General features: G+C 44.0%; 5 non-coding genes and 3 pseudogenes across 5 annotated transcripts; all 8 read left to right on the top strand.

The window, feature by feature from the left end:
• The first annotated feature begins 11,764 nt into the window (after positions 1-11,764).
• Positions 11,765-11,883, top strand: LOC135590186 (5S ribosomal RNA). The gene has a single exon (XR_010477592.1). It is a non-coding gene; the product is annotated as a 5S ribosomal RNA (ribosomal RNA).
• Positions 11,884-11,970: 87 nt separating this feature from the next.
• LOC135591789 (5S ribosomal RNA) lies at positions 11,971-12,090 on the top strand (annotated as a pseudogene).
• Positions 12,091-12,248: 158 nt separating this feature from the next.
• On the top strand, positions 12,249-12,367 carry LOC135591394 (5S ribosomal RNA). The gene has a single exon (XR_010478504.1). It is a non-coding gene; the product is annotated as a 5S ribosomal RNA (ribosomal RNA).
• A 400-nt stretch (positions 12,368-12,767) lies between these two features.
• LOC135590987 (5S ribosomal RNA) lies at positions 12,768-12,886 on the top strand. Its single transcript, XR_010478391.1, has one exon. It is a non-coding gene; the product is annotated as a 5S ribosomal RNA (ribosomal RNA).
• A 229-nt stretch (positions 12,887-13,115) lies between these two features.
• On the top strand, positions 13,116-13,283 carry LOC135591704 (5S ribosomal RNA; annotated as a pseudogene).
• Positions 13,284-13,596: 313 nt separating this feature from the next.
• LOC135591637 (5S ribosomal RNA) lies at positions 13,597-13,716 on the top strand (annotated as a pseudogene).
• A 257-nt stretch (positions 13,717-13,973) lies between these two features.
• LOC135590701 (5S ribosomal RNA) lies at positions 13,974-14,092 on the top strand. Its single transcript, XR_010478108.1, has one exon. It is a non-coding gene; the product is annotated as a 5S ribosomal RNA (ribosomal RNA).
• Positions 14,093-14,191: 99 nt separating this feature from the next.
• On the top strand, positions 14,192-14,310 carry LOC135592165 (5S ribosomal RNA). Its single transcript, XR_010478931.1, has one exon. It is a non-coding gene; the product is annotated as a 5S ribosomal RNA (ribosomal RNA).
• Positions 14,311-21,710: the final 7,400 nt, after the last annotated feature.

Raw genomic sequence — 21,710 nt, 5'->3', positions numbered from 1 at the left:
AAATGAAACATTTCGGAGCTTGTCAATGGTGTATGAAATGTTCCGGAGCATATCAACGGCATATGGAACATTTCGAAGCATATCAACAGTGAATGAAACTTTTCAGAGCATATCAATAACAAATACCGTACAGAAGCTCAAACTGTTAGGATCGAGAGCACTAAGAAGGGGGGGGGGGGGGTGAATTAGTGCAGCGAAAATCTTTCAGCGATTAAAAACGAAAGCTGCGTTCGTTCGATAAAAACTATTTTGATGCAAAAGCCGATTCTAAGATTACTTATGATTAAGTGCAGTTTACGTCCAAACACAGTTTGCGTCTAAGCGCAGTTTACGCAATTTGCGTCTAAATGCAGTTTGCGTCTAAATGCAGATTGCGTCTAAGCGCAGTTTGCATCTAAGCGCAGTTTGCGTCTAAGCTCAGATTACGTCTAAGCGCAGTTTGCGTCTAAGCGCAGATTGTGTCTAAGCGCAGTTTGCATCTAAATACAGTTCGCGTCTAAATGGAATCAAAACATAAACGTAAACTGCAATGAAACTCGTTCGTAAAAGCGCAGAAGATAGTTTGCAGTTATAAATAGAATCAAAACGTAAATGTAAACTGCAATGTAAAGATCGTACGAAAACATCGATTTACGTCTGAATGCAGATTCGGAAAGATCAGAACTTAGAAACTTGTTCGTAAAAGCGCAGAAAGCAGTAGCTATGTAGGAGGTTTGCAGTAATGATAAAGTGCTCAAAATAAAAGCAAACCAGAGATTTAAAGTGGTTCGGTCAGTCTTGACCTACTCCACTTTTGGCTTCCTCCACCGACGAGGTCACCGACGTCAACTAGAGGCCTTCCTTCAATAGGCGAAGGCCAACTACCCTTTTACAGTTTCACTCCTTTTGACGGGCTTAGGAGACAACCCTTATAGAACCTTTCTCTCCTCTCTTTACAACTCAAACTTGAAGAATAGAAATAGGAGAACTAGCAGTTTTGAGCTCTAAGAAACACAGAAAGATAGCAAGATTTCGAGTGTGTGTTCTGTGCTTTCAGTGCTGAATGGGTGGGGTATTTATAGGCCCCAACCCAGTTCAAATTTGGAGCTCAAAACGATCAAATCCCGGAATTCCGGGATCAGGCGGTTGCACCTCCTGACTGGAGAGGTTGCACCGCCTGGCAGAGCTCGAGGACTGAGCCCAAGCGGTTGCACCTCTCTGTCAGGGGCGGTTGCACCGCTCTGCCAGAGCTCGAAGACCGAGCTCAGGCGGTTGCACCTCCTGACTGGAGAGGTTGCACCGCCTGGCAGAGCTCGAAACTTGAGCTCTGGCGGTGCTACCTCCTGACAAAGGAGGTTGCACCGTCCAGTCTCGCTCAGAGACTGAGCCCTGGGCAGTTGCACCTCTTGGCTGGGGCGGTTGCACCGCCCAGTCTCGCTGGGAGACATAGCTTGGGTGGTGCTACCTCCCTGCCTGGGCGGTGCTACCTCCCTGCTTGGGCGGTTGCACCTCCCACAGCAACCTGGGTCCGAATGGGTTGAACCATTCGACCCAATTTGAGTTCTTCAGGGGCCCAATTGCCCCAGGATTAAGCTAATGGGATCACCTCCCATTTCTAACTTAATCAAAGTGCTAACTACGATTATTTCCTAAGACATATTCTGCAGCTTGCTTCGGTGCGTCACTTGCTTCTTCCGGCGAGTTTCCAGCGAACTTCCGTCGATCATCCGATGAACCCTCGGTGATGCTCCTGCGGACTTCCGGCAAACTCCTGGACTGCGACGATCCACTTGGCAAGTTCCGACGAGCTCCTTTGGCAAGCTTCTAGACTTCTCGGATTTGTTCCCGTAGAACCTCCGACGACTATCCGAACTTCCGTCGAGCTCTCGAACTCCCAACGTGATCATTGTCATGACTCCGGCGCAACTCCTGTTGCATGTCTTACTTTCATCGTAGTTAATCCTGCACACATAAAAACAAAAACTTCGATCGAGACAATTAATCCTAAGCAATTAACCAAGTTGTCCGGCATGTCATTGGTCCCTCGACGCTTCGTCTGATTCTTCGGCGCATCGTCCTTTCCTGCAGCCTATTGCCCAATCGGCCAGTTGACTCCGCAACTCCGATATCCTTGGCACAATACCCGCTCTTCTTGGCCCGATGCCCGAGTCCATGGCTCAAAGCCTTCTGTCGATACGTCGACCGATCCACCGGCCCGATGTCCAATCTTCTGACATGTTCCTCCGGCACAACATGATGTTCCTGCTTTAATTGTCTCATCCTGATCGAAGCACCCTGCGTCACTCAAAACGCAGATTAAATCATAAACATATATCAAGTAGTTTCATCATCAAAATACGAGATTCAACAATCTCCCCCTTTTTGATGATGACAACTACTTGATGACGGAGCTAATCTTAACTCCCGGAGTTTAAACAAACTCCCCCTATCAATATGCCATATTGATAGAAACTCTTAGATTCAAAAATCTAAGCAGCATGTCATCATAAACGGAGTTAACCTTAACTCCCAGAGTTTAAACAAACTCCCCCTATCAATATGCCATATTGATAGAAATTCTTGGATTCAAAAATCCAAGCAACATGTCATCATAAACTTATGCATAACATGTGATGTCATCAACATACTTCTCCCCCTTTGTCATCAACAAAAAGGAGAAGTACCACAATCAAGTGTTAGTGATGTAAGTTTTAACTCATTGCATGAAAAACATAATATCTATAGTTACCATCATGCAGGTTTGCTATTATTAAATGGTAAGATATCAACATGTAAAATTGCGATTCAAGTTCTTGATATCTTAACATGATATGACATTCATAGCACCTATTCATATGAATGCTGCTTTTGATATTTCATCATAATATGGCATTCATGACATCTATTCATATTCTTCAAATATGACACTCATAGTATCAATTTATATATTTCTCCCCCTTTGTCATCAACAACAAGGAGAACGATATAAGCAAATTTTAAATATTAGTGCGATGCCATAAGTTGATTCATGTCATTTTCCAACAGTGAGTGATAGGATACCAATTATGCAAACATCTCGAGGAAAACATGACATAGAGATAGCTTTTATTGCTTCTTCCTTTTTATTTGTTATCTTTTTACATGAAGGAGGAAAGCCATATATGAAGTTCAAATTGATAAGATATTAAAGCACACTTCATTTTTGCAAGGATTAAGATATGTAAGTGAGTCAAATCCTTGTATATAAAAATATCTTCCTTTTATAAGAGGGAATCATCAAATATGTTTCTCGAAAAATATTTTTCACATGATAAGTGCATTTGCTAGATGATTCCATATGTCAAAAATCAATGATGTGAATTAAACTTGATATGACATATGCTTGTTAAATTCGGAAGAGGATAATGTATCAAGAAAATCCAATTGTTAGGATCAAGAAAATCCAAAAATGAAATTTGACACTTTCATACATTCGGACAGGGTTTTACTAGAGATATTCAATTACAATCATGAAGGTAAAACATGCTTATTATCATGGAAATTTTTGTATTCAAGCACATAATTTCCAACATGTAATCATGGCAAGTAATTGTATAAAATCATTATGGCAATCAAGCGATTTGATCATTTAATCAAAAAAGTCCGAAAAATAATTTTAACAGGTTTAATCATTCGGACAGATTTTTGCCATAGTTTTTCAAATATGAAGATAAGGTATGCTCATCATCATGGTAGTATGATAGCAAGTTTACCATATTCAAGCTAGCAAAAAATTTCTACATTTTAAGGCCCGCAAGCTAGCAATTTTGAGATGTTCAAGAAAGCAACTCTTGCTTCTTGAAATATAAGTTTTGCTAGATGTGCAAGTTAACTTTTTGCTTCTTGAGATAGGCAAGATAGCATTCCTTGGTGATGTTCAATATAGCTAAGTTCTACATCATGCAAGCTAGTGAATTTTATAACATTTTAGAACATGCATAATCACCAAAGCATCATAAATTTTAATGATGTGCAAAATTACAAATTTTGCAAGATTGCATTTGTGTGTCTTGAGATTTGCAAGATAGCACTTCTTGGTGATGTTCAAGATAGCAATTTCTTCTCTTTTAAGAAGTGCAATTTTTGCTTTCTTCTTGAATTGTGCAAGCTAGCTATCTCCCCTTTTGTCATTGTCAAAAAGAAGGGAAAAACCCTTTACATCAATTTTTAAATCATGACAAAGGTTAGTATCAATCTCATTTGTGCATCATTATATTTTCAAATTAAAACATGCACATTTTCAAAACATATAAACTCATTATTATATGCATGATTCCAAATCATTATTCATATTATTTCAATCATTGTTTCAATCACCACTTATAGCTTATCATGCACAATATATAAAATCATCTAACATGATACAATCATTTATTTTCAAAATATTTATCACTATTTTAATGTATGATAATGAAGTATTCATGATACCGAACATTAAATCAATATTTTTTAAGTATTTATCACTTCATTTTAATCATGATTCCAAACATTTATCATTTAAAGCATTCATGATACACATCATAAAAAAAAGCATATGCATCATTCCAAATCATAAATATTTTAAATCATCATGGTATTAATTTGTCACATTGCATTCTACCATGCATGATTGAAGCTTCTCATTTGCATACATCAAAATAAATTCATGAATATCTCATGCATTCATATCATCACTTGAGGAATATTGAAAAAGAAATAATTGGGTGATGAGATAAATATTTCATAAATACAAAGAATTGCATAAAAATCATATCAAGGAATACAAGTCACAATCATTCAAGAGAAAAATCAAGATCATGATTTTAATAAAACTCATTTCAAATTTGAATCATCAAAATCATTTTTATGGCTCACAAAATTTATAACATAAATAGATTCATGATTTCATTGATAATATATTTTTTCCTTTTTAAGTGTTTCATTTTAAGTGATCGATTTCATATTAGCATGCCTTTTCATTTATGAAAACATGCATCAATTTTTTTAAAGCCACTGTTATTATCATGAAAATCGATAATCAAGAATCATCATACATAATTTCAAAAATATATACTCATTAATCATAACTTCAAATTAAACATGATTTCATATACTTAAAATCGAGAAATAACAATGGAAATCAACATGATACACATTATTACTTCTCAACCACATATAGCATGATTTCATAAGGTATTTTTAATCAAAATCATTTTGTTTATCATAAACATGTAATTTTCATGATTATTTTCAAAATTACTAGAATGATAAGCATGATTCCTAATTGTTTGTATTTTCATTATAAAATTATTAAACATGTAATTTTCAAGAAAATTAAAAAAGGAGAAATGCTTTATGAAAAGCATCATGTAATTTCAAAGTAAATTAAAGGCATTTTGATTACCTCAGCGTCGAAAGGCGTAAAGGCGTAGTTTGCCACCTCGCCTTTGTTGATTTTCTCCTCGTCTTCGGAGGAGCTCGATTCATCCCAGTTTTTGTTCTTCTTCTTGCGTTCAAAGCAAGTAGTTCCATTCTTTTTACTTTTTAATTTTTGTTTCATTTGTAGTTTAAGTTCACCATCACTTGAGCTTATGCTCGAGTGGTCTTCAAATATTCTATGTCCCAAATCCTTCCTGTTCTTTGGAAGGTGGTTCTCAAGTTTTTCACGTGCATTGCACGTCATTTCATATGTGATCAATGAACCAATTAGTTCTTCAAGTGGAAATTGGTTCAAGTTTTTCGATTCTTGAATAGCAGTTACTTTTGAATCCCAAGTTTTAGAAAGTGAGCGCAAAACTTTGTTAACGAGTTCAAAATCCGAAAAGCTTTTACCAAGTTATTTTAAACCATTGACGACATCCGTAAAACGGGTGTACATGTCAACAACGGTTTCGCTTGGTTTCATATGAAAAAGCTCGAAATCATGCAGTAAAATATTAACTTTCGAGTCTTTGACTCTACTAGTTCCCTCGTGCATGATTTCAACGCCCTCTTGAAGAGCCATTTCTCTCGGGTGTAAATCCGAAATTAGAAATACCCCGCTCTGATACCAATTGTTAGGATCGAGAGCACTAAGAGGGGGGGGGGGGGGGGGGGGGGGTGAATTAGTGCAGCAGAAATCTTTCAGCGATTAAAAATGAAAGCTGCGTTTGTTCGATAAAAACTATTTTGATGCAAAAGCCGATTCTAAGATTACTTATGATTAAGTGCAGTTTACGTCCAAACACAGTTTGCGTCTAAGCGCAGTTTACGCAGTTTGCGTCTAAATGCAGTTTGCGTCTAAATGCAGATTGCGTCTAAGCGCAGTTTGCATCTAAGCGCAGTTTGCGTCTAAGCTCAGATTGCGTCTAAGCGCAGTTTGCATCTAAGCGCAGATTGCGTCTAAGCACAGTTTGCGTCTAAATGCAGTTTGCGTCTAAATGGAATCAAAACGTAAACGTAAACTGCAAAGAAACTCGTTCGTAAAAGCGCAGAAGACAGTTTGCAATTATAAATAGAATCAAAACGTAAATGTAAACTGCAATGTAAAGATCGTACGAAAACACCGATTTACGTCTGAATGCATATTCGGAAAGATCAGAACTTAGAAACTTGTTCGTAAAAGCGCAGAGCAGTAGCTATGTAGGAGGTTTGCAGTAATGATAAAGTGCTCAAAATAAAAGCAAACCAGAGATTTAGAGTGGTTCGGTCAGTCTTGACCTACTCCACTTTTCGCTTCCTCCGCCGACGAGATCACCGACGTCAACTAGAGGCCTTCCTTCAATAGGCGAAGGCCAATTGCCCTTTTACAATTTCACTCCTTTTGACGGGCTCAGGAGACAACCCTTACAGAACCTTTCTCTCCTCTCTTTACAACTCAAACTTGAAGAATAGAAAGAGGAGTACTAGCAGTTTTGAGCTCTTAGAAACACAGAAAGATAGCAAGATTTCGAGTGTGTGTTCTGTGCTTTCAGTGCTGAATGAGTGGGGTATTTATAGGCCCCAACCCAGTTCAAATTTGGAGCTCAAAACGATCAAATCCCGGAATTCCGGGATCAGGCGGTTGCACCTCCTGACTGGAGAGGTTGCACCGCCTAGCAGAGCTCGAGGATTGAGCCCAGGCAGTTGCACCTCTCTGTCAGGGGCGGTTGCATCGCTCTGCCAGAGCTCGAAGACCGAGCTCAGGCGGTTGCACCTCCTGACTGGAGAGGTTGCACCGCCTGGCAGAGCTCGAAACTTGAGCTCTGGCGGTGCTACCTCCTGACAAAGGAGGTTGCACCGCCCAGTCTCGCTCGGAGACTGAGCCCTGGGCGGTTGCACCTCTTGGCTGGGGCGGTTGCACCGCCCAGTCTCGCTGGGAGACATAGCCTGGGCGGTGCTACCTCCCTGCCTGGGCGGTTGCACCTCCCACAGCAACCTGGGTCCGAATGGGTTGAACCATTCGACCCAATTTGAGTTCTTCAGGGGCCCAATTGCCCTAGGATTAAGCTAATGGGATCACCTCCCATTTCTAACTTAATCAAAGTGCTAACTACGATTATTTCCTAAGACATATTCTGCAGCTTGCTTCGGTGCGTCACTTGCTTCTTCCGGCGAGTTTCCAGCGAACTTCCGTCGATCATCCGATGAACCCTCGGTGATGCTCCTGCGGACTTCCGGCAAACTCCTGGACTGCGACGATCCACTTGGCAAGTTCTGACAAGCTCCTTTGGCAAGCTTCTGGACTTCTCGGATTTGTTCCCGTAGAACCTCCGACGACTGTCCGAACTTCTGTCGAGCTCTCGAACTCCCAACGTGATCATTGTCATGACTCCGGCGCAACTCCTGTTGCATGTCTTACTTTCATCGTAGTTAATCCTGCACACATAAAAACAAAAACTTCGATCGAGACAATTAATCCTAAGCAATTAACCAAGTTTTCCGGCATGTCATTGATCCCTCGACGCTTCGTCCGATTCTTCGGCGCATCGTCCTTTCCTGCAGCCTATTGCCCAATCGGCCAGTTGACTCCGCAACTCCGATATCCTTGGCACAATACCCGCTCTTCTTGGCCCGATGCCCGAGTCCATGGCCCGAAGCCTTCTGTCGATACGTCGACCGATCCACCGGCCCGACGTCCAATCTTCTGACATGTTCCTCCGGCACAACATGATGTTCCTGCTTTAATTGTCTCATCCTGATCGAAGCACCCTGCGTCACTCAAAACGCAAATTAAATCATAAACATATATCAAGTAGTTTCATCATCAAAATACGAGATTCAACACAAATGTCGTCTTTGACGTTGCAATCATATCATTCTTATCCAAAGCATGTACCGAAACACATAACCAAAGCTCTGGATATCATATCAAACATATAGAAGGTGTAGTGGGATCTCAGTCAGAATGTGATTCATCCATTTCTGAATGACCACCTGGCAAAAGTCTCCCACGTCTGGGAGCTCCATCCACCCATGTCTAGGTGAAGCCAGAGGGGGCCGGCAGAGCATCGCTGGCTCTAAGCACATACCCTTTACCATTTCTGGCAAAGGTCCAGAATAACACCCTTTACCATTTCTGGCAAAGGTCCAGACAATCCCACAACACCAGAGTACAAGAGGGCAGTTTTAACAATAAGTAGCACATATCGGAAGCACACGCGGAACAACAAAACGTACATGTGCCTTTACGAGTCAATACGAAGTAAGCAATAATCTTTCACAATGATATTCGGATTTGAAAGGAAATGGAATAGGCACATATCGAAAGTAAATGCGGAACAATGGGATACACATGTGCCTAAATGAGTCAATACGATATAGCATAAACGTTACACAATAGTTTTCAAGAATGCAAATAACTTTAAGGACAAGAGCATACAAGAATTCAAAGTAGTAATATAAAGCTCAATTGAATAAGAAAGCTAAATGATATCAATTTCCAAAGGAATGAAACCAGAATATTAGAAATCGACTAAAGCTCGATTTCTGGCAGAATACAATAGGCACATTGAACAAATGATTCAAACTATCAATCGTGCTCCAATTTACTCAGAAATATATCATTGGATTATACTTTCAGATAAGACAGGCTTCATATGAATTGAACTGTCCAATAGAGAGAGTTACAAATAATTTGGTAAACAAGGGTCGTAGAAAAAATCTCTGTTTGGCAGAATTCATAATGTCAGATTCAACAGATAACTGGGCAGGTGTTTGGATTCCAAATCTTTCAATCCATATATCAAAAGAAAGATCTATGAGTCTAGTTTCCAATGAAATAAACTTTGAATAAATCAATGTTTGCAACAGGGACTTATAAGCAGTTCAGTATCAAAAGGTCAGAAATTACGATCCCAGTTTTGCAGAATCTGTAGGCTCATTTGAAACAGAAGTTTGGGCAGACAAACTTACTCCGAATTCTTAAAATAAGCTATCAAAACAAAGGTTTATGAGTCTATATTCTGATCAAATAAGTTTTGTCCAAATCAGATGTCAATACATGGAGTTATAATCATAACAAGGTAGAAAGGTCAGAATCTTGGAAGTTGCACAGATTCGAATCGTTACGTCTAAACAGGAGATATATCAAGTGCAAGGCTAGAACAATTCAAAGTTCCTCATATTCAAAGCAAATGTAGAGATAAAATTGCAGTGAGGAAAGATCAGGATACTTGCAATAGGAAAGATTAGAACAATTACAGGAGAAACGATTAGGAACTTGCCTTTCAAATAATTTGATCCGAAGATCCAAAGAAGGTGTCAGCCCAAATCCTTCTACTTTTCCTCCACAACTGCAGCTCATGCAGAACATAGAGGCATAGTCACCTACTCTCTCTTACTCTCATTCCTTCGTTTTCTTTTTTCAAACGCAGCTGTCACAGCCGCCGCCGCTGCCGCTGTCACAATCGCAGCCCCTTCCACCGCACTACCTTTCTTTTCTTTCCCCGCTGCAACTGCCGTAGTCGCAGTCGCAGCCATGGCCGCAGCCACCATAACCACAGCCTCTTCTTCCTCCCCTGCTCTGTTTCCTCTCCTTCTCTTCCAGCTGCAGCTGCCACTGCCACAGCTGCCTCCCCTTCTCCTCTTCCTCTCTTCTTCCCTTTTCCTTTCTTTCTTCTTCCTTTCCTTCTCTTCTTTCCCAGCTGCACTGCTGCAGTCGCAGCCTCAGCCACGGCCACAGCCTCTTCTTCCTCCCTTGCTCATCTTCCTCTCCTTCTTCTCTTCCAACTGCAGCTGCCATCGCCGCAGCCGCAGCCCCTTCTTTCCCTTCTCTTCTTCCTCTCCTTCCCTTCTTCCTTTCTCTTCCTCTTTCCCTGCCATAGCTGCAGCTGCCACAGCCGCAGCCGCAGCTACTTCTTTCCCTTCTACTCTTCCTTCTCCTTCCTTTCTTCTTCTTCTCTTCTTCTCCTTCCTCCCCTTCTTCTCCCCGACGAACAGCACCTCCTTTCCTCTGTTTCCTCCTGCAGGAAACAGAGGTGCTGCCTCTTCACCCGCTTCTACTTCTTCTCTTCTTCCTCACCATCTCTTCCCCTCCTTCTCTTCCAGCTGTAGCTCCCACCGCCGCAGCCGCACCTCATCCTTTCCCGTCTCTTCTTCTTCTCCTCTTCTTCTTCCCTCCTCCTCCCCGGCGTCACACACACCCTCTCCTCTGTTTCCTCTGCAGGAAACAGAGGTATCACAACCTCTTCTCCTGCTTCCTCTTCCTCTTCTCTTCCTCTTCTTCTTCTTCTCCTCTTCGAACGCCCCACACCTCTCCTCTGTTTCCACCTGCAGGAAACAGAGGTGCTGCAGCCCTAGCTGCTGCCACCTCTCGCTCCTCTCCCTCTTCCCTCTCTTTTCCCTCTTCTTATCCTTCTTTTCTTCTCCTCTTCCCTTTTCCTCCCCAACGCCACACACCTCCTCGCTGCAGCCTTGCCGCAGCTATCCTCCTCTCTTCTTCTTCTTCTTCTTCTTCTTCTTCTTCTTCTTCTTCTCTTCTCCCTCTTCTTCCTCTCTCCTTCTCCCCACGCCCCACAGCTCCTCGCTGCAGCCCTCGCTGCAGCCACCTCCTCTTCTTCTTCTTCTTCTTCTTCTTCTTCTTCTTCTCTTCTCCCTCTTCTTCCTCTCTTCTTCCTCCCCACGCCCCACAGCTCCTCGCTGCAGCCCTCGCTGCAGCCACCTCCTCTTCTTCTTCTTCTTCTTCTTCTTCTTCTCTTCTCCCTCTTCTTCCTCTCTTCTTCCTCCTCTCTTCTTTTCCCTCTTCTGCAGCCACCGCCACTCCCTGTTTCTCGAAAGAAACAGAGAGTGCGTGGGAGGCGGTGGGATAAAACCGAAATATTCGGTTTTCTTTATTTTCTTTTCATTTTGCAACTCAGCAGTTTAGTCCGTAAAATTTTTATATTTACATATATGTCCTCAAATGTACATATAATTTTTTATTAATAATTTTCAAAAGTGAGGGATATTACAGTACTAGGATGGGTGACCCCCAGGGAAGTCCTAGTGTTGCACTCCTTTTTGCGCCCCGAGCGACCAAAACCTCTCCCGTCGACCTCCGAGGTGATGGTTTTGGGCCTCGGAATTTGCCGTGACCGCTACGCAGTCAGTCTCGTGGGGCTCGGAGAGAGGTTTCCGGAATGGGGACGCAATAGCGACTCCGAGTTCGTTCGAGAAAGTCGCGATGGTTTCGGCGAGCGCTTGCCGTGTCCGGTACGCGGTGGGCATCGGAGAGATCCGACAATGGCGATTCCGAGATCGTTCGAGAGGTTTAGGGGCTCCATACGCCATCCGCGACGTGCACAAAGGAGAGGGACGACGCAAACCAAACGAGTGCAATCATACCAGCACTAAAGCACCAGATCCCATCAGAACTTTGAAGTTAAGCGTGCTTGGACGAGAGTAGTACTAGGATGGGTGACCCCCTGGGAAGTACTTGTGTTGCAATCCTTTGACCGCTACGCAGTCAGTCTCGTGGGGCTCGGAGAGAGGTTTCCAGAATGGGGTCGCAATAGCGACTCCGAGTTCGTTCGAGAAAGTCGCGATGGTTTCGTCGCGCGCTTGTCGTGATCCCATCAGAACTCTGAAGTTAAGCGTGCTTGGGCGAGAGTAGTACTAGGATGGGTGACCGCCTGGGAAGTCCCCGTGTTGCACTCCTTTTTGCGCCCTGAGCGACCAAAACCTCTCCCGTGGACCTCCGAGGCGATGGTTTTGGGCCTCGGAATGGGGTCGCAATAGCGACTCCGAGTTCGTTCAAGGGGTCTCCATGCGCCGTCCGCTACGTGCACAAAGGCGAGGGACGATGCAAACGAAACAAATGCGATCATACCAGCACTAAAGCACCGGATCCCATCAGAACATTGAAGTTAAGCGTGCTTGGGAGAGAGTAGTATTAGGATGGGTGACCCCCTGGGAAGTCCTCGTGTTGCACTCCTTTTTGCGCCCCGAGCGACCAAAACCTCTCCCGTCAACCTCCGAGGCGATGGTTTTGGGCCTCGGAATTTGCCGCGCGCAAAACAAAGAAAACTCAATTTTTTTTTATTCCTCACGTCCAGGATTACGTCCCGGATCATTAGATAAGAATCCGAAGATGAAGAGAGAAACAAAGAATATCACTACTGTGTAAACAAAGAGTTTGAGAGTAAGCATTACACAATCTCCAAGATAAGATCATTTTCGAAAAAGGGAATAGATTACCTATTTTTTCTTTTTACCACATATACTATTTCATCGGAGAGATCCGACAATGGCGATTCTGAGATCGTTCGAAAGGTTTAGGGGCTCCATACGCCGTCCGCGACGTGCACAAAGGCGAGGGACGACGCAAATGAAATGAGTGTGATCATACAAGCACTAAAGCATCAAATCCCATCAGAACTCCGAAGTTAAGCGTGCTTGGGCGAGAGTAGTACTAGGATGGGTGACCCCCTTGGAAGTCCTCGTTTTGCACTCCTTTTTGTGCCCCGAGCGACCAAAACCTCTCCCGTCGACCTCCGAGGCAATGGTTTTGGGCCTTGGAATTTGCCGTGACCGCTTCGCAGTGAGGTTGTGCTTGCCTTGTCCGGTACGTGATGGGCATCGGAGAGATCCGACAATGGCGATTTCGAGATCGTTCGAGAGGTTTAGGGGCTCCATACGCCGTCCGCGACGTGCACAAAGGCGAGGGACGACGCAAATGAAACCAGTGCGATCATACCAACAATAAAGCACCGGATCCCATCAGAACTCCGAAGTTAAGCGTGCTTGGGCGAGAGTAGTACTAGGATGGGTGACCCCCTGAAGTTAAGCGTGCTTGGATAAGAGTAGTACTAGGATGGGTGACCCCCTGGAAAGTCCTCGTGTTGCAATCCTTTTTGTGCCCCGAGCGACCAAAACCTCTCCCGTCGACCTCCGAGGCGATGGTTTTGGGCCTCGGAATTTGCCGTGACCGCTACTCAGTCAGTCTCGTGGGGCTCGGAGAGAGGTTTCCGGAATGGGGTCGCAATAGCAATTCCGAGTTCGTTCGAGAAAGTCGCGATGGTTTCGGCGCGCGCTTGCCGTGTCCGGTACGCGGTGGGCATCGGAGAGATCCGACAATGGCGATTCCGAGATCGTTCGAGAGGTTTATGGGCTCCATACGCCGTCCGCGACGTGCACAAAGGCGAGGGAGGACGAGAATGAAATGAGTGCGATCATACCAACAATAAAGCATCGGATCCCCTTAGAACTCTGAAGTTAAGCGTGCTTGGGCGAGAGTAGTACAAGGATGGGTAACCCCTTGGGGAAGTCCTCGTGTTGCACTCCTTTTTGCACCCCGAGCGACCGAAACCTCTCCCGTCGACCTCCGAGGCGATGGTTTTGGAGTTAGTTCGAGAAAGTCGCGATGGTTTTGGAGTTAGTTCGAGAAAGTCGCGATGGTTTCGGCGCACGCTTGCCGTGTCCGGTACGCTGTGGGCATCGAATAGATCCGACTATGGCGATTTCGAGATCGTTCGAGAGGTTTAGGGGCTCCATGCGCCGTCCGCGACGTGCACAAAGGCGAGGGACGACGCAAACAAAACGATTGCGATCATACCATCACTAAAGCACCGGATCCCATTAGAACTCTGAAGTTAAACGTGCTTGGGCGAGAGTTGTACTAGGATGGGTGACCCCCTGGGAAGTCCTCGTTTTGCACTCCTTTTTGCGCCCCGAGCGACCAAAACCTCTCCCGTCGACCTCGAGGCGATGGTACGCCGTCCGCGACATGCACAAAGGCGAGTGACGACGCAAACAAAACGAGTGCGATAATACCAGCACTAAAGCACCGGATCCCATCAGAACTCCGAAGTTAAGCTTGCTTGGGCGAGAGTAGTACTAGGATGGGTGACCCCCTGGGAAGTCCTCGTGTTGCACTCCTTTTTGCGCCCCGAGCGACCAAAACCTCTCCCGTCAACCTCCGAGGCGATGGTTTTGGGCCTCGGAATTTGCCGTGTCCGCTACGTAGTCAGTCTCGTGGGGCTCGGAGAGAGGTTTCTGGAATGGGGTTGCAATAGCGATTCCGAGTTCGTTCGAGAAAGTCGCGATGGTTTCGGCACACGCTTGCCGTGTCCGGTACGCGGTGGGCATCGGAGAGATCCGACAATGGCGATTCCGAGATCGTTCGAGAGGTCTAGGGGCTCCATACGCCGTCCACGACGTGCACAAAGGCGAGGGACGATGCAAACGAATCGAGTGCGATCATACCAGCACTAAGCTCCGAAATGTTTCATTCATTGTTGATATGCTTCGAAATGTTCCATACGCCGTTGATATGCTCCGGAACATTTCATACATCATTGATAAGCTTTGATATGTTTCATTTGTTATTGATATGCTCTGAAATGTTCCATACACCGTTGATATGCTCCGGAACATTTCATACGTCTCTGATAGGCTCCGAAACATTTCATTTGTTATTTATATGCTCCGAAATGTTTCATTCATTGTTGATATGCTTCGATATGTTCCATACGCCGTTGATATGCTCTGGAACATTTCATATGCCATTGATAAGCTCTGATATGTTTCATTTGTTATTGATATGCTCCAAAACGTTTCATTCGTTGCTGATATGCTCCAATTACTCTATGCTCCATTTGTTATGACCAAATATGTTATGAATGAAATGACATTTGCGATTCTGTGTCTAATGAGATGATATCCTTGAATCTCTTGGATTCTTTCTTGCATTGTGATATCTTGTTCGTTTGAAACCGTTTCTTTGTTCTGAATATGCTTTGTCACTTGCTAAGCTGTTTTTAGCTCACTCCGTTGTTATATAAATCTTTCAGGTTAGCTTGTCACTCTCTGAGATGTTTGAATTGGGCTAAGGTAGTGGATAGCTTTATGGGCAAGTCTTGTTGGTTATTATGTTATTGTTGTATAATCATATTTTGTATGTAATGAAATATTGTCGATGAATCGAAATGGATATACCTTGTAAAAGTATTAGAAGATCTCTCTTATTTGGAATTTCGGAATGTTAAGTCTAGCTTGTGATGATATGAACTTGTGGTGAATAGTTGGAGTTATGATTGTATAAATTACATAGCTTGTGGATTTATAAATGTTGTTCATATTTGTTAAGTTGGCTTGGGTTGTCATAAATGTGAATTATCGAGTGATGTGATATATGGTTATAAACTGCATAGGTTTTAAAGATGTGAATTTGATAGAATGTTTTTCAGTGTCCTCAAATGTGTGTATGGATCCTGGATTGGTTTATGTTGAAATTTTTTAAATCATCGATATTATTTGAGGGGCGTGACATCTAGACTCCATAACTATTGCTGTTTAGGAGGATAGTAATGAGCAAGAGTAAATGAATCAAAAACAGAATTTAAGGGCTTCTTAGAGAATACCTTAGTGAGATCTTCAAGAGGGGGAAAGATTGTTGATCTTTTGCTTCGAAATGAGGAGTATTTGGTATGCTATGAGGGGAGAAATGGAGGTGGAGAACCTTTGGAAGAGTAAAGAGGAGAAAGGAGTGAGTTGGGGTCGGTTCCACCGCTAGCCCTAGCTCGGTTTAAAAAGGGGCAGAGTTGCGGGCGGTTGCACCTCTAGTTGGGGCGGTGCAACCGCTTCCAACACGTGACAGCCGGAGGTGCTACCTCCAGCTGGGGCGGTGCCACCGCCTGCAGGCGGTGAGCACTTGTTCTGACCGTAGTGTGATCTGATTTGAAAGTTTTTGACTTGAGAAGAATTTTCATTCAGAGCAATCAACTTTACTTACATAATTACGTAGGAATTTTCATTGTAAGATAAGAAATTTTGCATGATCAAGATAGATCTTGTGACATGTATACATGTTTGTGACGGATTGTTCAGATTGGTAAGCCTTGCAAGTTCATGACAACCTTAGTAAGTTCATGATATAGTTGGAATTGAAAGTAACGAACGGATGAAATCAATGAGTTTGAAAATCTACAGGATATGTGAAGTGAGGATCATGGGTTTCCAATTCTGAGAGATCAAATAGGATTATATCTATATCACATTTGTAATTTGAACTTTCTAATCCTCTTCTGTTATTTAGGCTAGAGAGCATCGCGAGTTCTTTTTGGATCTCGTGTCATGAATATCGAGAATCCAAAGAGCAGGATATTATTTCTTGCTCCTAGCTTAAGATGTTTTATGTCTTTTCAAGAAAGGATGATCTTTAGGTACCCATTTGCTCTTGGGTGCCTCAAAAATAGATCTACATTGTTTATCATGTTACATAGAATTTATCATGGTTCCTTTAGGAACCCAAATTAATTTGTTCGGACTAATTTTCTTGAATGGACAATAATGCATTTTGTATCCAAGTTTGCAACAAAAGTTGCATTTGCTTTGATGTCGAACATGTAAGATGGGGCCTTTTATGAAGGTGGTTGGATTTTGGTGAGGACTTCTCACAAATCCGATTCCACTTCTTTTGAGAACGTGACCCTTGTTTGCAAGGATCATGTTCAGTGACTTGCTACCAACCTCGAATTTCTTCAAGGTGTCCTTAAGTAGCAAGTTTTCCTTTTGGAGAGTTTCTAGATCATGGCATTTTATGCATGAACTTAAACTATCATGATATTCAGTTTTTAACTTATCAAAATTACAAGACTATCATTCTCCTTTTTTAGCAATTTATATTTTCTACTAATAATATTGCATTCATCAAATAAGTCATGGAAGGCATTTAATAATTCATCAAATGATAAATCTGCATCTATTAAATTCGTTACCTCCTCTCCGATGGCTATTAAGGCGTAATGAGCAACTTGCTCGGTGTTGGACTCCTCTTCTTCGGATGCGCTCGAGTCATCCCATGTTGCTTTGAGCGCCTTCTTCTTTGATGTTCTCTTTTTGACTTGGGGACAATCACTCTTGTAGTGTCCCGGCTTTTTGCACTCATAGCAAATAACTTGGTCCTTCTTGGGTTCAAGTTTATTTTTTGTATCATTCTTAAACTTGTTTCTTTTAATGAATTTTTTAAATTTTCTTGTTACAAGTGCCAAGTTATCGTCACAGTCCTCATCACTTGAGTTTTCTCTCAAGTGGTCTTCTGAAGTTCTAAGTGTCATATCCTTCCTATTCTTTGGAAGGATGTCTTCTTGCTCTTCATGAGCTTTGCAAGTCATCTCGTAGGTCATTAATGACCCGATTAGTTCTTCAAGAGGGAAGTTGTTTAGATCTTTCGCCTCTTGAATAGCAGTGACTTTAGGATCCCAACTCTTAGGAAGGGATCTTAGAATCTTATTTACGAGCTCAAAATCCGAAAAGCTTTTTTCGAGTCCTTTCAGACCGTTGACGACATCCGTGAAACGGGTAAACATGTCGCCAATAGTCTCACTCGGTTTCATCCGGAAAAGTTCGAAAGAGTATAACAAAAGATTGATTTTTGACTCTTTCACTCTACTTGTGCCTTCGTGAGTCACTTCGAGTGTGTGCCAAATATCAAATGCGGTTTCACAAATCGAAACACGGTTGAACTCATTTTTATCAAGCGCATAAAATAAGGCATTCATAGCCTTTGCATTAAGAGCGAAAGCCTTCTTCTCCAATTCATTCCAATCGATCATTGGAAGAGAAGACTTCGAAAATCCATTTTCGACAAGATTCCAAAGTTCAAAATCCATAGAAATAAGAAAGATCCTCATTCGGGTCTTCCAATAGGTGTAGTCCGTCCCATTGAACATGGGTGGACGTGTAATAGAGTGGCCCTCTTGGTTTCCGGTGTATGCCATCTCTCTTGGGTTTTAATCCGTTTCAGAGTTAACCCCGCTCTGATACCAATTGTTAGGATCAAGAGCACTAAGAGGGGGGGGTGAATTAGTGTAGCGGAAATCTTTCAACGATAAAAAAACGTTCGAACGATAAAAACGATTTCGGTGTGAAAGTCGATTCTAAGATTACTTTAACTTAAGATCAAGCGAGATGATGTTAAAGACAATCTATGAAGGCAATTTGCAGTTATGATGAAAACCAGAATAAGCGCAAACTGAAATATAACATTTGTACGAAGAAACTGATTTACGTCTAAATGTTGATTCATAAATCAATTGATTAGGCGAGATGCAGTTTAAGCAAGGATATAAAGGCAGTTTGCAGTTATGATAGAAATCAAAATGTAAACGCAAACTGAAATATGATGATCATACGAAAAAACAGATTTACGTCTAAACGCTGATTCGGAAAGTGCAAAGCTTGAAACCCGATTGTATATGCGTAGAAAGCAGTAAGCTTTAGAGGAGGTTTGCAGTAAAGATAATATAATCAAAGTAAATGCAAACCGAGATTTAGAGTGGTTCGGTCAATCTTGACCTACTCCACTTTTGGCTTCCTCCACCGACGAGGTCACCGACGTCAACTAGAGGCCTTCCTTCAATAGGCGAAGGCCAACCACCCTTTTACAGTTGCACTCCTTTTGACGGGCTTAGGAGACAACCCTTACAGAATTTTCTCTCCTCTCTTTACAGCTCAAAACTTGGAAGAAAAGAGGGAGAATAACTTTTGCCCTTTACAACAATTTTGAGCTCTAAAAATCATAGAAAAAGATCAAGATTTCGGTGTGTGTTCAGTTCTATTTCAGTGCTGAATGAGTGGGGTATTTATAGGCCCCAACCCAGTTTAATTTTGGAGCTCAAAACATTCAATTCTCGGAATTCCGGGATCAGGCGGTTGCACCTCCTGACTGGAGCGGTTGCACCGCCTGGCAGAGCTCGAAGATTGAGCCTCTGGGCAGTGCTACCTCCTGTCAGGGGTGGTTGCACCTCCTGCTAGAGCTCGAAGACCAAGCTCAGGCGGTGCAACCTCCTGACTGAGGTGGTTGCACCGCTCAGCCAGTGCTCGGAGACCGAGCCCAGGCGGTGCCACCTCTTGTCAAGGGAGGTTGCACCGCCCAGTCTCGCTCGGAGACTGAGCCCAGGCGGTGCCACCGCCTGGCTGGAGCGGTTGCACCTCCCAATCTCGCTCAGAGACTGAGCCCAGGCAGTGCAACCTCCTGCCTTGGGTGGTTCAACCGCCTGGCAGAAATCAGGGTCCGAATGGGTTGATCCATTCGGCCCAATTTGGGTTTTTCAGGGGCCCAATTGCCCCAAGATTAAGTTAATGGGATCACCTCCCATTTCTAACTTAATCATTGTGCTAACTACGATATTCTCTAAGACATTTACTGCAACTTGCTCCGGTGCGTCAATCGCTTCTTCCGGCAAGCTTCCGGCGAACTTCCGTCGATCATCCGATGAACCCTCGGTGATGCTCCTGCGGACTTCCGGCAAACTCCTGGACTTGCGACGATCCACTTGGCGAGTTCCGATGAGCTTCTTTGGCAAGCTCATGGACTTTTCGGATTTGTTCCCGCAGAATCTCCGACGATTGTCCGAACTTCCGTCGAACTCTCGAACTCCCAACGTGATCATTGTCTTGACTCCGGCACAACTCCTGCTGCATGTCTTACTTTCATCGTAGTTAATCCTGCACACTTATCTCAACATATAGATTAGATAACAAATGACAATTGACTTCATCATCAAAATCCGAGATTCAACAGTCGCAAGTCCAGGAGTTTGTCGGAAGTCCACCGGAGCATCGCCGAAGGTTCGTCGGATGTTCGCCGGAAGAAGCAATTGACGCACCAGAGCAAGTTGCAGTAAATGTCTTAAGAAATATCGTAGACCTAAATTGGGCGAATGGATCAACCCATTCAGATCAGAATTCCTGCTAGGCGGTGGCACCACCAAGGAGATAGTCTCCCAGGAAAGCTGTGTTGAATCTCGTATTTTGATGATGAAAATACTTGATATATGTTTATGATTTAATCTGCGTTTTGAGTGACGCAGGGTGCTTCGATCAGGATGAGACAATTAAAGCAGGAACATCATGTTGTGCCGGAGGAACATGTCAGAAGATTGGACGTCAGGCCGGTGGATCGGTCGACGTATCGACAAAAGGCTTCGGGCCGTGGACTCGGGCATCGGGCCAAGAAGAGCGGGTATTGTGCCAAGGATATCAGAGTTGCGGAGTCAACTAGCCGATTGGGCAATAGGCTGCAGGAAAGGACGATGCGCCGAAGAATCGGACGAAGCGTCGAGGGACCAATGACATGCCGGACAACTTAGTTAATTGCTTAGGATTAATTGTCTCGATCGAAGTTTGTTTACATGTGCAGGATTAACTACGATGAAAGTTAGACAAGCAGCAGAAGTTACGCCGGAGTCAAGTTCATGATCACGTTGGGAGTTCGAGAGTTCGACGGAAGTTCGGACGGTCGTCGGAGGTTCTGCGAGAACAGATCCGAGAAGTCCAGAAGCTTGCCAAGCGAAGCTCATCGGAACTCGCCAAGTGGATCGTCGCAAAGTCCAGGAGTTTTCCGGAAGTCCATAGGAGCATCACCGAGGGTTCATCGGATGATCAACGGAAGTTCGCCGGAAACTCGCCGGAAGAAGCGATTGACGCACCGAAGCAAAGCTGCAGAAATTGTCTTAGATCTAATTGTAGTTAGCACGTTGATTAAGTTGGAAAATGGGAGGTGATCCCATTAGCTTAATCTTGGGGCAATTGGGCCCCTGAAAAACTGAAATTGAGCCGAATGGAGCTAACTATTCGGACCCTGATTGCACCAGGAGGTGCAACCGCCTAGGCCAGGAGGTGGCACCGCCTGGGCTAAGCCTCCCAGCAAGACTGGGCGGTGCAACCGCCCCAGCCAGGAGGTGGCACCGCCTGAGCTCAGTCTTCGAGCTAGATTGGGCGGTGCAACCTCCCTGACAGAGAGGTGGCACCGCCTGAGATCAGTCTTCGAGCTAGACTGGGTGGTGCAACCTCCCTGACAGAGAGGTGGCATCGCCTGAGCTCGGTCTTCGAGCTCTGGCAGAGAGGTGCAACCGCCTCAGTCAAGAGGTGGCACCGCTTGGGGCTCAGTCTCCGAGCCAGACTCAGGCGGTGCAACCGCCCCTGACAGAGAGGTGCAACCGCCTGGGCTCGGTCCTCGAGCTCTGCCAGGCGGTGCAACCTCTCCAGTCAGGAGGTGCAACCACCTGATCCCGGAATTCCGGGATTTGATCGTTTTGAGCTCCAAATTTGAACTGGGTTGGGGCCTATAAATACCCCACCCATTCAGCACTGAAAGCACAGAACACACACTCAAAATCTTGCTATCTTTCTGTGTTTCTTAGAGCTCAAAACTGCTAGCTCTCCTCTTTCTATTCTTCAAGTTTGAGTTGTAAAGAGAGGAGAGAAAACTTCTGTAAGGGTTGTCTCCTAAGCCCGTTAAAAGGAGTGAATCTGTAAGAGGGTAGTTGGCCTTC

This window comes from Musa acuminata, chromosome BXJ1-8 (genome assembly GCF_036884655.1).
Source record: "Musa acuminata AAA Group cultivar baxijiao chromosome BXJ1-8, Cavendish_Baxijiao_AAA, whole genome shotgun sequence".
Lineage (NCBI taxonomy): Eukaryota > Viridiplantae > Streptophyta > Magnoliopsida > Zingiberales > Musaceae > Musa > Musa acuminata.
The sequence above is the reverse complement of the archived record's forward strand: the minus strand, read 5'-3'. Positions and strand labels throughout refer to the sequence as shown.